This window comes from Tamandua tetradactyla, chromosome 4 (assembly GCF_023851605.1).
Source record: "Tamandua tetradactyla isolate mTamTet1 chromosome 4, mTamTet1.pri, whole genome shotgun sequence".
In the NCBI taxonomy this organism is placed as follows: domain Eukaryota; kingdom Metazoa; phylum Chordata; class Mammalia; order Pilosa; family Myrmecophagidae; genus Tamandua; species Tamandua tetradactyla.
This window is the reverse complement of record NC_135330.1, coordinates 988804-997540: the sequence shown is the minus strand read 5'-3', so window position 1 is coordinate 997540 and position 8737 is coordinate 988804. Positions and strand designations below refer to the sequence as shown.

Sequence of the window (8737 nt, the reverse complement as noted above, 5' to 3'; positions counted from 1 at the left end):
GGTATCTTTCCCTGGATGCCTTAGATTGGACATTTCTATAGACTTGTTTTAATTGGGACATTTTCTCAGCCTTAGAACTGTAAAGTAGCAACATATTAAATTCCCCTTTTTAAAAGCCATTCTGTTTCTGGTATATTGCATTCCAGCAGCTAGCAAACTAGAACAATTATGGTGATGAACATACAACTATGTGATGATATTGGGAGTCATTGATTATACACTATGTATGGAATGTTTGTATATTTGTATGGTGTTTTATCATTAAAAATATTTTTAAAAAGTTGTTGAGCCTTTATTATGGTCAGGCACCGTGCTAGGTGCTGAGGAGTCTCTGCCCTGAAGTTGCTTGCCGTCTGCTGGAAGGAAAGCAAGAAAAGCAAAACACAGTAAATTGACAGGTGTTAATAGAAGTACGCACAAGTACTGTGGGCATATAAAGGAAGGAGGATTGGCTCTCCCTGGGTGCTGTAGTAGATTGTGTACCCCAGCTTAGACATGTTCCAAACCTTGAGCCTCATTCCTGTGGGTATGAACCCACTCTAAAAAGGATCTCTTGAAGATGTAATTTTTAGCTAAGGTGTGGCCTGACAGAATGAGGTTAGGTCTTTTTTTGGGGGGGGGTGCATGGTCCAGGAATCGAACCTGGGTCTCCCGCATGAGGTTAGGTCTTAACCCAGATTACTGGAGGCCTTATAAAGGGAGAGCCATGGGAAGGTAGGAGGTCAGTGGGAACCTAAAAGTAAAGAGATGTGACATGGGCCAGAGAGGCAAGCCAAGGAATCCCCAGGATTGCGGCAAGTCAGTACTGGAATGCTACTGAATCCAGGGAAGCAAACTGTGAGACAGTAAATTCCCACTGTTTAAGCCAACCATTGTGTTTAGTGGCTTACCAAGCTAAGACAGGGATTGTGAATCTTCGTAGAGAAAGAGACAACTGAACTGAGTCTTGAAGGATGAGAAGGAACCGAACAGAGGAAGAACTTCAGGAAAAGGCACAGAGTCCTGAGATAACATGGCATTTACTCATCACTCTGTGCCAGGCCTGTCCATGCTGGGGACCAGCCGGTAGTTCCCTGAAGCCCGGTGCCAAGCACGTATGGCTACGTGTGGGAGGTAAGGGTAGAAAGGCACTTAGCAGTTAGTGGCCTTTGCTTAGAATCAGTACAGATGACTTTGGCCAACATAAGTTTAAAAAAAGGAACACTGGGGAGGCTTACTAAATTGATGGAAGGCTGAAAATTAGGATTTGAAAAAAGAGGAACCAAACAGATTCCAGGAATCTAGGAGCAAAGAACTCGTAGTGAGTCTTGGGGGGGACTTGTCTCAAGATGAACGACACCCACATCGCTCAGTCCGGCTGCTCCTCTACTCAAGCTCCGTGTTACAGGACGGGCTGGCTGGTGATCTGGGTAAAGTCCTGTCCTTGCCCAGGGCAAGGTGCGGGAGCGTTACTAAGACTATATACAATTGGGAGAGGGTATTTCCCCAAGTAAAACTGAGGAATTGAAGAAGGAAGAATAGATTCTGGGAAGGTAAAAACAGACATCCTCCCCAGGTGGGTAGAACTCAGTTATGGAATGCTTTGGAAGCTGCGTCTTTAGGTCCCTCTTCAAGGGCTCCAGTAAGCAAGACCACCTCAAGTGGGTGGAGACACATCTCCATGGAAACCACTTCATCCAAAGGACCCACCCTACAATACTGAATCAGGATTAATGAATGTGGCTGTTTTGGGGTCATACAACAGTTTCAAATCAGCATACCACATTAAGTTAGGATTTAGAACTTATAGAGTAGGCAATGGACAGCCATTGAAGGATTTCAAGCAGGGAAATGGCATGATAAATTCCAGGTGGAGGCTTTTGGTTAATTTTATTTTAAGTTCTCTTTCTCGGTAATGAAAAACTTTAACTCTCTTTAAAGTTCTCATGTCCTAGAAGACAGCAAATCCAATTCTTTTGCCTCTTCCCATAAAGCCAAACAATTATACTTCATTTTTTTTCTGCGTTTGAGTAGAGAAAGGAAAGAAGAAACAGAACAAAATCTCAATGGATTAGTAGAGTTTTCATGTTCTTTCTGAATCAGATTCTCCTGTTCTACACATTGCTATGTTGGAGCCAGCTTGTATGAGCTTACAAGAGCCATTTGCTAAATTTTCAGGGATTTTGTGAGCCAGTTAAGTATAGCTATTATTACAACTTAAGTTATATAAGCTTAAAATTAGAAGAATTACATGGAACACATATAATAAATATGTAAAACTAATCATTTCTTAATTATTTTACTACCTATGGTTTTGAGGTTAATTGCATTTATTGGAGGAGGGCCCGGGGGTGAGGGGGTCCAGGAGGAGGGGAGGCCGCTGCCTGGGGGCATCGGCGCTGGGCCTGGGGCCGCCACCGCCTTCTGCGCTGACCCCGCCTCGGGGTCAAGGCTGCAGGCAGTGTCCTGGGCTGCATGAGGGCAAAGAGGTGCCCTGGGCCAGCCTGCTCAGCTTCCAGGATGAAGAGGAAGAAAATGAAGACGTTTTCCAAGGGAAGAAATCAAGTTTAGCAATAAGACAGTAAAGTCACTTAAGAAGGAATATAAAGAAGATCTTGAAAACTCTAAGATGAAGGCAGAACTCAACTCATCAGCTGATAATGAACCACCCCTGACAAAACAGGACATCCTAAGGATACAAATCGAGATGATGGAGCTATCACCAGTGAGCACGGCGAAGATGAAATGGATATGGAAAGTGAGAAAGGAAGAAAAGTCAAATGCTGGTGGAGCTTTTTCAAATGCTTTGTCTTCTTTGAACATTCTCCGTTCAGGAGAAATTCCAGATGCTGCTTTTATTCACACTGCAAGGAAAGAGCATCAGGTGGCCTGGGAATTGGGAGAGCTCAGTCCTCACGATGAGCCTGATGAAGGCCGACTTGTTTGAGAAGATGAGAACAAATGCCAGCAGCAAAGAAGATGAAGATGGGAAACGCCGCATGGTTCTTTCCGTGAAAAGAAAAGGTACAAAGACAAAATATTGCCGAGGAGATAGGTATTGAGGGGAGTGGTGGTGCTTTAGTAACTGGGGGGCACGATGAAGAACTCAGCCCACGGGAACAGGAGCAGATGAGGAAAGGAATTAATATCCCTCGGGTTCAAGCCAGCCAGCCCACAGCAGTGAACATGTGCTACCAGAACACTTACCAGCCAATGCCTTAGGGTTCTCCTGTGGCGTTCCTCACGGCTGTCCAGCCTATGGATCGTCAGGTGCCAAATCTCAAAAATCAGATAATACAGTCCCTTTCAACACTCCCAGTAATGAGATGACTCTGTTACACTATATTCAGTAAAGAAACAACTTAAACACAGGTTGGACTCCATGAAAGAACTGCACAAAACAAGTCGACAGCAGCATGGAAATCACCTCCAAAGCCGAATGGACTCGATCAGGGCTACTGAAAGATCAGAAGGGTCTTCTGGGGGTATTGGTGAACGGCACAAATTTTTGCAAGAAATGTGAGGGTATGTCCAAGACTTGCTTGAGTGTTTTAGTGAAAAGGTGCCACTGATAAATGAACTCGAATCAGCAGTACATCAGCTGTACAAACAGCGGGCTTCCCACCTTGTCCAAAGATGGCAAGATGACATTAAAGATGAATCTTTGGAGTTTTCAAGCCATTCAAGTCAGTCCATCTTGAAGATGAAGCTCTAATGGCACCAAATCTTGATTCTTTTGGATGTGATTGGGAACTGTATCAAGAGCATGCCAAGCGTGCCAGAAGGCCTCGTTGTAGATAAGCCAGAGAGCAAACCGGTAAGATGGCAGGTCACCTTGGAGGCCTTTCCGGTGATGAGGAGGAACATCTGTCGGCATAGGTAATTTTAGTCTGGAGAAAGAGCGCACGTCAAAACAGCAGGATTTTTGAAGACGTCCTTGAGAATTTCTATTCAATTGACTGTACTAAATCACAGTTTGAAGCATGGCGTGCCAAACACTGTGTGTCCTGCAAGGATGCTTACGCTGGCCTTCGTTTGCCAAAGTTGTTCAACCCCCTCATAAGGCTGCACCTCCTCACAGGAACTCCCCTTGAGGCAAAATGTGGTGACTTTGAGAACATGTTCTGGTTTGAATCTTTGCCGTTTTGTGGTTGCGAAGAACGGAAACAAGAAGATGGTGCAGATGTTGTGCTGCTACCTCCCGTCGTGGAAAAGGTGATTCTTCCTGAACGGACAGCGATAGCTGGAAATATGAGGGACCCTTTTTCTACAACAGAAACTTCAAGAATGGTTGAAATTACACTAAAATTAATAAATGGGCATCCTTCAGTAGTGAATGCAGAAAATAAAAATACGCAGGCATACCTAAAAACACTTCTACTGAGAGTGAGAAGAACTTTAGATGATGATGTATTCATGCCCTTATATCCCAAAAATGTCTTAGAAAATAAAAATTCTGGGCCTTGCTTGTTTTTTTCAATGACATTTTTGGTCTTTGGTTCAGCTATTAGGGAATTTTCTTCAGTGGTACAGCATTTTCTCAAATAAAACTCTTCAGGAGTTATCAGTAGATGGTCTGGTAAATAGATACATTCTCTCGGCTTTATCAGAACTCGGAATATGCAGATGACAGCATCAAAAACACCCAAAATATAATCAACTGTTTCCCCAAACAGTGGTTCATGAATCTGAAAGGAGAAAGAACTATTTCTCAATTGGAAAACTTCTGTCAATACCTTGTACACTTAGCAGATACAATTAACAGAAACGGTACTTGGTGCTCTGACGTGGAAAGAAGAAATGTGAGGCAGAAATCAAACAGACAGTAAAACTCCTTGCAAGTGTTCGAGCTCTGCATCAGGCTTTGTCTGCTGCAAGTGACCACAATGCGAAAGAATTTAAGTCTTTGGTTGAAGGTAAATAGATCTACGAGACTGAAAAGCCTGTTACTTGCTTTAATACCATTCCCAATGTACAAATTTTGTACATATGTGAAGTTTTTAAACTGCAAAATATTGATTCTTGTTTCAATACAAGCAGCATTATTATAGTCAATACTGTGGCCTTCCATGTGATTTCTTCCGGACGTAGGAATTCAGATTATTTCTAGAAGTCCGTGAATGTTTCTGCCATACTTTGTTTACAGAAACATTCTGTGTGGTCACACAGATTAGCCCTCTCAGTTAACTGTCCTCTGTAAACGATGTGTGCAGTGTAAAGTGTGTCATTATGCACACATATATATATATATATTGATACCACCATGGAGCTACTTTCACACTGGAAATTTGTGGTATTTTTCTACAGAATAAGCCTTTTATTTTTTGCATGGGTGGGCACCGGGAATCGAAACCAGGTCTCCAGCACAGCAGGTGAGAACTCTGCCTGCTGAGCCACTGTGGTCCACCCCAGAATAAGCCTTTTAACTGCAGAAGATATTTCGGTAGCAAACTGTCTTAGGGAAATTACTATACTGTTGCAGCAAAAGGGCTGGCAAGTGACTAAATGCTCATCACCTTTTGGTTAGCAGCTTCCACCACCGTAGCTGTGCTGCCTTGAAATTGAGAGCTGAGTTTGCGGTTATTGGGTGAATGTGGAACTTTCTTCCTGGAATTGGCATTACTGTCAAATGTGGGTTTAATGTGAACTCTACATAATATATGCAACATAGTTTGAGGTGGAGCATAGAAATTTAATTTTTGAAAATAACAAATCTATAACTTAACTGCATGGTTTGCAGTTGAGACTGTCCTGTTGAGACTGTTGCAGAATGAGACTGTCCTGTCTCATTCATCATTCTACTTCCCAACCAGCTTATAGGAACACGCATTTAAATTTTGGTCGTCTGTTATATATTTAAATCCCACACATGTGGGTTATATATGCAATAAAAAATGCACCTTGCTAATTAGCCACACCCAGGCAATTAAATATCCATCATCTTCTATAATGTTTACACCATATTGTAAATACTCAGAGAACTTGTTTTAAAGTTTATGCTTTCTGATTCTGTGATTTTTCAAGAGTAACTTTTTGGAAATTAAGGACTATTGTTTGATAATTATATATGTAATTAAGCTTTAGCCAAGCATTAAATTAATTTTTAAATAAAAAAAATAAAGGGGGGAAACCTTTTGGAGAAACACCATGAACGACCGAGCCTAGAGAAATGGCAGAAACCTCAGAGCTGACAGAAACTTCACAGCAGGGTTGACACAGATGCCAACACTTGGAGAACAGAGACACGGATGTTTAGAGATGCTTGGCGCCCAGCAGACGTCGCCATGAGATGTTAAGTAAGCCAGAACCGGGAGGGAGCCAAGGGAAGCCAAGAGGTGAAAGGCAGCCCTGGAAAAACAAAGTGAGAACCCCCACAGGGACAGAGGCTGAAAGCAACAGAGCCCAGGAGCAAGGGACCAGCAGATGCCAGCCACGTTCCCACCAGCTGACAGAGGAGTTCCTGACCCATCGGCCTTCCTTGAACTAAGGCATCTTTCCCTGGATGCTGTAGTTTGGACATTTCCACAGACTTAGAACCGTAAACTTGTAACTTATTTAATTCCCCCTTTTAAAAGCCATTCCAACTCTGGTATATTGCATTCTGGCAGCTTGCAAACTAACCCACTTTCCATGGAGGGAGCTGGTTGTTAGACCTTTATTAGCACACCACTCCCCTCTCTGCTGGTTTGAAGCTGTGATGTACCCAGAAAAGGCCATGTTCTTTTAAGCCGTTCTGTGGGGGCCGACCTAATGTGGGTGGGCCCTTTGGATTAGGTTGTTTCAATGGGGTGTGCCCACCCAATTTAAGGTGACTCTTAATTCTTTACTAGAGTCCTGTATGAGAAAATAAAGGAGAGAGAGCTTAGAGAGAGCCTGGAGAGAAAAGTCCTGGAAGAGGCAAGCAAGGACCCACAAAAAGGGAAAGAGCCAGAACCCAAAGGCAACAAAACCTGGGAAACCCAACAAAATCTGGCCACATCCTCCCCATGTGAGAGGAACCCTGGACGCCTCTGGCCTTCCTTCAGAGAAGGTGTCCTCCTGCTGATGCCTCGGTGGACATGGCCTTGGGACATCTGTAAACTATTAGATCCCTGTCGTAAATGTCAGCCTGTCTCTTGTATATGGCGTTCTGGCAGCTCTAGCAAACCGACACCCCCGACTCAGTCCCCTGGTTTCTCAGCACCCCCCCATTCCAAAGGAGCAGTGGCCAGAGCCTGAGGCGGGGCTTTGCCACCTAGGGTGGCTGACGAGCTGTGCAGGAAAGGGTCACCTTAGCAGGCGTGGGACCTTCAAACTCTTCCAAAGTCGAAACTGGCCAAATCCTGGAAGGTGACTTCTGAGCCCTTGGAATATCTTGTCTGATCAGAGCGTCTTTGTGTAGCTGAGAGGTGGCGCCTGCCAGCAGTTTATGCTAACAGTGATTTATGGCAGATGCTTCCTTTTGCTCAGCTGGGGCTCCGGCCACGTCTCACTTGGACCTCTGGGGGCTGGCCAGGGACTGAGGAGCTGAGGCCAGTTAAGTGGATGCTCCTCACTATGCAGCGACACCAGAATAAAACTCCTGGCTGGCAGTACCTCGCTTGTGTTACCACACACGTTGTGTTAACACACGCTGTGTGCTCCCACACATGCTGTGTTCCACAGCCCCTATGACTCCACTGGGGACAGCTGGGCGCTCAGGCCTGTTTCCTCCTGGATTCTACCCCATGCGCCCTTCTCCTTTCCGGGTGTTTGTCTGCACCCTTTCACCACCGGGAACCATAATCGTGGGGCGACATCTGTTCTGGGTTCAGCAAGTCTCATAGTGAGTCCCTGAACCCGTGAGTGGTCTTCGGATCGCCAACATGCAGGGCAAAAGAGAAAACAAAGATGGTGAAAAGTCGAGCTAGTTTTATTTCTCTTGTAATGGTATATGTTATATCTGATACGAAGGATGTGGGGGCTGGAGAATCCAGGACAAAAATCTCAATAATTCATCTCTCCACTTCCAGGACTTCCTTGGGGAGAATGAATGAGCGGAGTCTTTACTGATCCTGTTTCACTGATGGAAAAAGTTTTCAAAAAAGGGGCAATGGATATATCCACTTCTCCCTGCAGAGAACTCTAAATTCTTCCAGAATTCTTCTGATGCACGGGCTGGGAAGCGTCTAATGAACTTTGAGTAACTCCCTGGCACCATCTCCCTGGTGGAGGTCCTCTAACCGCGTCTCCTCTGCAGGGAGCCTCATTTCTCATGGCATTTCTGATGGCCTGCTGCCCACTGTTTCTTTTTATTGGGGGGTCCATGTTCCCTATGGATTTATCTAACAAGGGCGGGACCAGGAGTAGGATTTGAAGCTGGACCTAATGGCACTCGGGGAGTTATGGTCTGGAGTCAGGCATAACAAGTGCACAATGAGCCGCTGGACGGGGCTAGGGCCAGGCTGTCCCCCCAAAGGCTTGTTCAGGCCCAGGCCCAGTGGTGTGAACCCATTTGTGTGTGAACCCACTTGTGCGTGAGCCCATTTGTGTGTGAACCCACTTGTGCGTGAGCCCATTTGTGTGTGAACCCACTTGTGTGTGAGCCCATTTGTGTGTGAGCCCACTTGTGCGTGAGCCCATTTGTGTGTGAACCCACTTGTGTGTGAACCCACTTGTGCGTGAGCCCATTTGTGTGTGAGCCCATTTGTGTGTGAACCCACTTGTGCGTGAGCCCATTTGTGCGTGAACCCACTTGTGAGTGAGCCCATTTGTGTGTGAGCCCATTTGTGCGTGAGCC

At 45.1% G+C, this 8737-nt stretch overlaps 1 pseudogene; it reads left to right on the top strand.

Annotated features, from left to right (window-relative positions):
• The first annotated feature begins 1328 nt into the window (after positions 1-1328).
• On the top strand, positions 1329-4903 carry LOC143679682 (PAX3- and PAX7-binding protein 1 pseudogene; annotated as a pseudogene).
• The last annotated feature ends 3834 nt before the right edge of the window (positions 4904-8737 follow it).